Below are 8,401 nucleotides of genomic sequence, written 5' to 3' on the forward strand. Positions count from 1 at the left end.
ATGCTAATGGTGCTTAACTCAGAAATTGAAAACAGTCCTGGAACATGTCGAGCTGACTGGCTCCAGCAGTACAAGAGCACTCAGTTCTGTGTAGCCAAAAGTGGGCATCAGCTCACCCACTGCATCATTCTCCAAACTGGAAGCAACTCAGGAAGAGGCAGCTGGTGAGCTGACACAAACTGCCATGCCTGATGTGGGGTCTCAGCCAAGTGGTCTCTGAAGCTTGGGCAGAGTTTTTGGACTTGACTGTGCTGACCATCAGTAGCTGTCTAGGAAAATTTCCCTGTCCTCCCCCCTGGTTACAATTAGGTACAGGTTCATGTTCAAGAACCAGGTCAGTATGGATCCAAGGGGTGATGTCACAACACAGCGTTTGTTAGGCAGACGGAGTTTATGGTTTGCCATTGCCTCCACCAGTCATCTGCACTATCCCCAGCAAGATGGGTACTCATTTTACTGACCTCTGAAGGATGGAAGGCTGAGTCAACCCTGAGCTGGTTCCCTGAAACTGACTCCTGTTGAGATCAAACTCAGCTCATGACTGCAGTACATTCTGCCCCACAGGGCTCTTGGTTACAATTAAGAACTCTTTTAAAAAGCATCCTCAGGTGTCCATTGTACTGAATGGATTTCCATCTCGTGATCATAACTGTAGGTTAGACAACATTAGCCCTGTCATGCTGATGGCCATAGTGCATACAGTTGATGCCACTTTAAGGGAATCCAGATGCCAGAATCTGCATTCTTTCCCAGCACTGAAGTTATAATTTCGTCTTTAATAGTCCTGAAAGAGGCAGGATGAAAGGTCAAGTAGTGATAAGGAGGTCAGCAGTATCTTTGTTGATTGAGGGTTGCCCACAGGCTCCGTGCTCTAAGATGGGTTTCAATTTTGGGTTTTGTCTCTAGTCAATATGCAGTCAAATTACAAAGACCAGAATCCAGATTTACTTGTCAAGATATCCCTTGAATAAAAGCTTTTGTCTTTCTGACTATAACTGTGAGGCCAGCATCAGGGACAGAAGTAACAGTAGTGACCAGTTTCCCTGAAAGCAGCAGAAAGATGATAGAGAAGCTCACTGTGGTGAATTGGTTTTTTATAAAATTTCCATTTCAGTTCAGTGTAATGATTCCAGACTTAGGGCTAAAAGTACAAACAAAACTTATATTTGAATTTTCCCTCTTTTCCTCAGTCGTGGCTAGGAGTTACTAACACAAGTACTAACATTTGATCTTATTCTTATGACAGTTACCTGACTATAATAGGATTGTCTCATGACGCACAGTAATCACTGAGATTTCCTCTCTGGCTGTACTGTGAAGAGAGATGTGTATCAACAAAGGAGTCGAGAACATTAACAACAAAAAATTTCACTTGTCAATATATAAATTAAAGTATAAAATTGTATTGAAGGACTGACATCTCCATAATTTAGCAGTAGTTACATACCCTACACAGTATTAATCTCTAGGATGTTCCCTCCATTCCAGTCATATTAAGGTGGATTCAGATAACCAATTTCTGCACCATGCTTGTATGTATTTGTCTGCAGGATAGTATGGTGTTTTCACAATAAATGTACTTGAAATTTTGTGTTTATTCTGAGCAGAAGAAATTAATCAGAAAAAAATGTTTCCATATTTTTGTTTTGTATATTCTTTTAATATTTCACCAACAACATTGGTGACATAAGCTATTTTTCATTGGTGAAAACAACCTGAAATAGCAACCAGGTTCTGGCACTTACTCTTTTCAGCAAATATCAAATGTTTCTTATCAAAATGACCATGATTTTTAGTTGATGTTATCCATTCAGCTTTGGCTATGCTGCCTATAAACCTTGTTGATTTTGTAGGACAAAAAATTCACTTTATGTGATGTCCCTAGAATGTGTCTCTGTACAAAGAAGGATCCCTAATCTGTGCTATATAGTCTCCACGGAAGCTGAAAAGGGATTGAGAGGCTATATATAGATCTGGCTGTATCTTCCCTAAGTCAGTGTGGAGACCTCTGATATGTCACCTCCAGAAATGAGTGTAAAGACAAAGAGATATATTTGAGTGAGTATATAAAGTATATAAAGATAACAGTCTGGAAAACCAAAATGGGTGTCTGGCATAGCTTTTAATTCTAGAGTGGAAAGCCATGCTGGTTTATTGTTGCAAAATTGAATAGTTCAGGGGCACCATAAAGACCATCGAAGTTTATTCCCTAAACTTATTCTGGAATAAACTTTGTTTAATCTAGCATAGTTTTGTAAAGCCAATGCTTGTTGATGAACACAGTGGGGAGTCATTTAGAAGGGGGAACAGATCTAAAAGCTCTTTTCGCAGCAACGGAAGCACTGAAACAGTATTGGTTCTTATTCTTCTAGTGCCCAGAATGCCTGGCTGCATGGCCTCCTGTATATCAAATCTCTAAAACCCAATTTAGACATTCAAATGGCTCTGTGGAGAAAGTCATAACTAACTTGGAAAACACAGACCCTTAAGGCAATTTTTGTAAGCAAAGCACTCAAAAAACAAACAAAGACAGGCTGTCGTTTTTGTGTGAATTGCCACCACAAACAGGGAATTAATGGATTCACCAGATCAGACATTACTTTCAGCATCCAGCCATGCCCCCAGGGCTGCTCTGCAAAGAGGCATTTCAAACTTCTGAACTGGCCCTCAGATCAAACAAGCTTCACTTTAACAATACTTTCCATGAGTCACTGAGCTGTACTATAAAGGTAGCCTAGACAATTGTCCTCTCATGCTGTTTCTGGTATGGTTGGCTCCCTGTGTCCTGCGGAATCTATGCAGTGTCCTCAAGGTGTTCTAGAGGGCACTCAGTTCGTGCAAGGAAATCTGTATCCTATTTTACCAGCAAAAACTTAACGAATACACAAATCTTGAAAATTCTGGCAAACATTCTGTATACTCTGCACTGACTCTATGGTCATTTGTGCGTCGGTGGTCTCCTTCGCATTGGGCATTCATTCCCTTTGGGTTGGATTCTTGAATATGCATACATTTCTCCCCCTCCCAAACTCACAGATCAGAGAAATCATCAGTTTCTAAAACCTCTTAAAGCATAACTTTCCCTCTTCTTTCACAGGGAATGTGAAGGGAATGTTTTGCTTTCTTTGGGTTTTCTCACTCCTCCCAGCTTTCCTCGCCCACAGAGCAGCAGTTTCTTCTGCTCTTCTGGGCATCACTTCAGAAAGGTAAAAAGGGCTATTTTTAAAAAAATATTCGCACTTGAAATTGACCTAAAACTTACATGGACTAGCAATTGGCCATGCTGGCAGGAGCTGATGGGAATTGTAGTCCATGAACATCTGGAGAGCCGCAGGTTGCAGACCCCTGGTTTAAACAAAAAAAAATGCAGGAAAAAACCACAGCAAAGCAAGCAGCCACAAAATAAGCACTGCATTCATAAATGGCTGGTGTGTTGTTTTCAATAGCTAGAATATATAGAAGAGTATTTGCAGGTGATTGTGTCACAATTCACAAGTGGAAGTGGATATCCATTTGCTTTCTTTATTCACAGCCATGTTGCTTTTGAGCTATTCTCCCCATTCTAAGGCCACATATTTGTACCACATCTTTGCATAACAAGTTCTACCCAAACACTTACTGATTGGTTCCCCACCCTGGGACATGGACAATATATACCCCAAACATTTCCTTCTCTCTGGACACAGTGTGTAACAGACTTCCCTCTGTGGTACATCTCTGAAGATGCCAGCCTCAGATGCAGGCGAAACATTAGGAATAAGATACACCAGACCACGGCCACACAGCCCGGAAAACCACCAGAACCAGTTGAATCTGGCCGTGAAAGCCTTCGACAATACATTGTAACAATATTTGTTTTCTGAAATTTGACCAGATGCATTTGCCTTTTTCAAAATGCTGCTGCAGAGCCAGACCATGGCTAAGTTTTATTAGACCATGGCTAGGTTTTATTAGAATCACGGTGACCCATAAATAAGTATTGCCTACATCTTATTATTCACTAACCAGGCAACAGTATACATAATTCCTTGAATGTAAACCGATTGATTTCAATGAGTTTATGCTGGAGTAACTGCATAGGATTGCAAGGTGCATCCCCCTAAGCCTAGATCTTTCTGAGGCTCTTGGCTTCTCTTTTGTCATCTTACTTGAGAATGTTTGTTTTAAATTCCTTTTTTATAAGAATTTTTATTTATTTTACACCTCTAAACAACACATACATTTTTTTAAAAAAATCCCAATCTAGTGTCCCCCCCCACAACAGCAACACTAAATGAAAAGAAGAAATATCACACACACACACACACACACACACACACACACACACACACACACACACACACACACACACACACACACACACCCTACACATATACATGATGACCTCCAGCTACCTCACTAAGGATCCAAGCATAATCCTAACTCTGTGCTTATAATTAATATCTACCTTTTTCACTTTTAGTCCTTCTTTTAAAGTTGTCTTAATTCAATACACTGTTTTCATTAAAGTCTTGAATCCTGCCGTTGTTTCTCTGTTTGAATATGTTTTCAATAAGTAGTCTGCAAAGGATTTACAGTCTCAAAAAACTGTCCGTATTCTTATTTCTAATAACTGCCGTCAGCCTTGCCATCTCTGCATACTCTGTAACTTTCAAGATCCAGTCTTGTTTTGTTGGAAACTTGTTGTCCCTTCATATAGAGTCCTTGCTGCAGTTGTCATATACATAAAAAGTGTTCTATTTTGATCAGGAATACTTTCCCCCATCAACCCCAACAGAAATGCCTCAGTTTTTTTTCAACTGTTATTTTCCAAATATTTTGCATTTTTTAAAAAATTATATCCCTAAACAATTTTGCCTGTTTACATGTCCACCACGTATGGAAAAAAGAACCATCCTTTTACTGACATTTCCAGCATTTGTTTGATATTCCCTTATACACTTTAGACAATTGTTGGTGTTAAATACCATCTATACATCATCTTATAGTAATTTTCTTTCAAGTTATAACAAGCTGTAAATTTCAAATATTTTTCCATAATCTTTCCCATTGTTCCATATGTATGCTTCTCCCCACATTTCTATCCCATTTTACTATCACTGATTTCACTCCCTCTTCCTCAGCATTCCACTTTAATAACATTTTGTACATTTTTGTAATTAATTTAACGTCATTTATACATAGGTTATTTTCAAATTCTGTCATCTGTGTGGCAAAACCTGTATTTTTGTTGTCTGCTTTAAATGTTTCTAGTAATTGATAATAGTGAAACCAGTATTTAACATTATCTTTTAATTCATCCAGTGGTCTAAGCTCCCATTTTTCACTCTGGTAAGATAACAATTCTGTGTAAGTAAGCCATTACTCCTGCATATTCACTTAAATTTTTATAGATGGTTCTTTGCATTTTGAGGGATATGGGAAACTATTTATTGGTCCTCCCATTTTCTCAATATAATGATATCTAGAACCAGTTTTACAGTGGTTTTGAATAGGTTAGGAATATTTACTCATTTCCAAACTGATAAAAACAGCCAATACCCCCCCCGCCCCCACTAATTTAATTCATGAGTGTAATGACATAAATAAGTATAGCAATAAATTAACAAACTTGTGTTCCCCTGTACCTGACAGTCTGGTTTAAAGAGTTCTGAAGAAAAGAGAGACAATCAGGAGAGATCAGATATGAACACTGATGTTTCCAGTTTTCAAAGTGAAACAGATCTTACAAGGGAAGAGAATTGTCCCAGTTGGCACTTTGTTCCTAACAATCACATTACTGATTCAGCCAGTGGGATACCAGGCCCTAATGGCATCTGTGGCCATGACTGGCTTCCTGACCTGCCACCCACCCCACTGCTGCCCAGCTCCCCGCCCCCTGCTCCTCACTTACCGGAGCCAGCAGGGAGGCCGGGGGAGGCGAGGGCTTGGACGGGTGGGGCTCGGATGGAGTGGCTTGGATGGGCGCTGTGTCAGCAGGCCAGCTCCTGGGCTCCTTGGCCAGCTGGCCACCACTGAGCCCTGTCTGCCAGCCTCCCTGCAGGCCGACTTCTGCTCTCCCCAGGCCCTGGGGAGCACAGGAGCTAGCCTGCAGGGAGGGCAGGGAGTGGGAGGTGGGGCTTTGTGGTGGGCAGTCCACCACCAAGCCCCAGCCCTGGCCTCCCTGCTGGCTGGCTCCTGCCCTTCTTAGACTCTAGAGAGTGCAGGAGCCTCCCTGCAGGAAGGCCAGGGGGCAGGGTTAGGCAGTGGGTGGCTCAGGAGGGCACTGTGGCAGTAGACCAGCTGTTGCCCTCCCCAGCTTCCCTGGGTGGGGGGTGGGAGCTGGCCTGCAGCTGTGGCACCCCAACATGGGCACCGGCTGCCTGAGCACTGAGCCATGGGAGAAGCCAGGTGCAGGGACCTGGCCAGTGCCCGACACCCACCTATGTGACGAAACAGCATGCGCCAGGGCAGTACACCCTGTTCAGAGGCTTGGTGAAAGCCATTTTATTTCTCCAAAGTTTTCTTGTGTGAAGTTTTTCTTCTATTTGTGACTGAAGCAGACTTTCAGGTTTTCTGATGAGTTGTTGCTACTGGTAGCGTCATTGTATACATTTTCCCTCCATTCTCTCATTCTTAGTTTGAGTCTGCATGTTGCTGATTGCAAAGCACACACAGATTAAGAAGTGCGAATATGATGAAGTGTGCATGGATTAACAGAGAATTTGTCTGTATCTCCGTGTTATTGCAGTGCACATAAGTTTATTTTATGGTCCTGTGGTTGCTGTTTTCTGGTCCTCCTCCTCCCACACACACAAGATCGCTTGCTTGGCCTCTACTATAGAGTGGCTTAACAGCAGCTCCTTAAAGTGGGAGCTGCTATTGAGAAGAAGCAGGCTCTGGCCGAGTCTGCTTCTTCTCAATAGCAGCTCCCACTTTAAGGAATGAGAATTGTGAGGCGAAGGAGTTGCTGTGCTTGGAGGTTTTTAGGAGGTATTAAAAGGCTGCATTTTCTGGGGGTTTAATTGGCTTGTAATTGAATTATCTTGTTTTGAGTATGAATTGTAACCAACCTTGAGCCACAAATGGAAAGTCTTGATACAAGAATGCACTAAAATAAAATAAATATGTGATTGGCAAGACAAGTAATTTTCACTAGTAGATACTAGTTTAGTGTCGCTTGAATGCTCTGTCGTATGCTGTCTTGCCTTCTTGGGAAATATCATGGAATTCTTCCTTGTCACACAACTCCCTCTGTAATAAAGAATGGAATCTTTACTTTTGCAATAGCCACTGCTTCCTAGTAAGGTACCTATAAAGTGCAGTAGTGCCTTTGCACAGCTCTTACAGCACACGCTTGGAGGCAGGGTTTGTGTGAAAGCATTCAGGGAGCTGACTAACCTCCATGTTGGTGTATCTCTGAGATATGCCAACATATGTGGGAAGTTGCACCGGTGCAGCACCCTGTGTCTCCAGCACCAGTTTTGCCCACTGGCATGAAAATGGATGGGTTGTGGTGTGTCGCAGGAGGGAGGCAGCTCCCTAAGCAGCCCATGAACCCCCTCCCCCAATGTTGGTGGAAAGTTACTCTGGCCTATAGTTGTTTATGCAAAGCATACATCCAAATGTCCTCCACCGGTGCAGCCACATGCCCACAAGGCCTGGTGGAGCACAAGATGTTGATTAAAGCTGTACTCAATCACTTCCCTTTCCAGTGGCAACCAAACCCTCCCCAGCAGCCAATCATTGCCCCCTCCAAACCCTAGATAAATGCCTACCAGAATGCCCCACAACCCATGAGGTAGGGAACATGGCATGGAACTCTGTTCCAGAGCTACCTGCCGTAGAGTGGCAAGCACTCTTTGCTGGCACCAAAGGGAGAAGAGCAAGTTCCACACTGTGTGGCTAACACGTTTCATTACAGAACCCTAACCAAGTATGACCTCTTTGGAGGCTCCTCAAAGGGGCAACTACTCATTGACAGGTCAGTCTGAGCCAGATGATTCAGCTACTCCTCTCTGTTTCACCCCGAGGTCCCTTGGTCCTGACATTTGTTGCTGATGTCCTAGACTATCTTCACACCCTGGTCTCCAGTGGCGAACGTAGGCAAACTGGAGCCCTGGGCAAAACCTGAGTTTGATGCCCCCCCATGGGCGGCCATCCTCCCCCACCGTGACCAAACAATGATTTTTTACACCAGGTCATTTCAAAGTCACCATCACATTATAGAACATGCCCCAACTCACAAATCTGAACACAGCAATGGGCCATGCCACACAGCAGAAATATTTTTAAAAAACATTTTCAAAATGCTTTCAAAATGTTTTATTACTGCTATGAAAACATTTTATGGTGTTGTATCCAGTCCCCTCAATTGGGGGGAACAGCATCACTTTCAATGTTATTTAAACTGGGGACCCCA

Source organism: Sphaerodactylus townsendi, linkage group LG05 (assembly GCF_021028975.2).
Source record: "Sphaerodactylus townsendi isolate TG3544 linkage group LG05, MPM_Stown_v2.3, whole genome shotgun sequence".
Classification (NCBI taxonomy): Eukaryota; Metazoa; Chordata; class Lepidosauria; order Squamata; family Sphaerodactylidae; genus Sphaerodactylus; species Sphaerodactylus townsendi.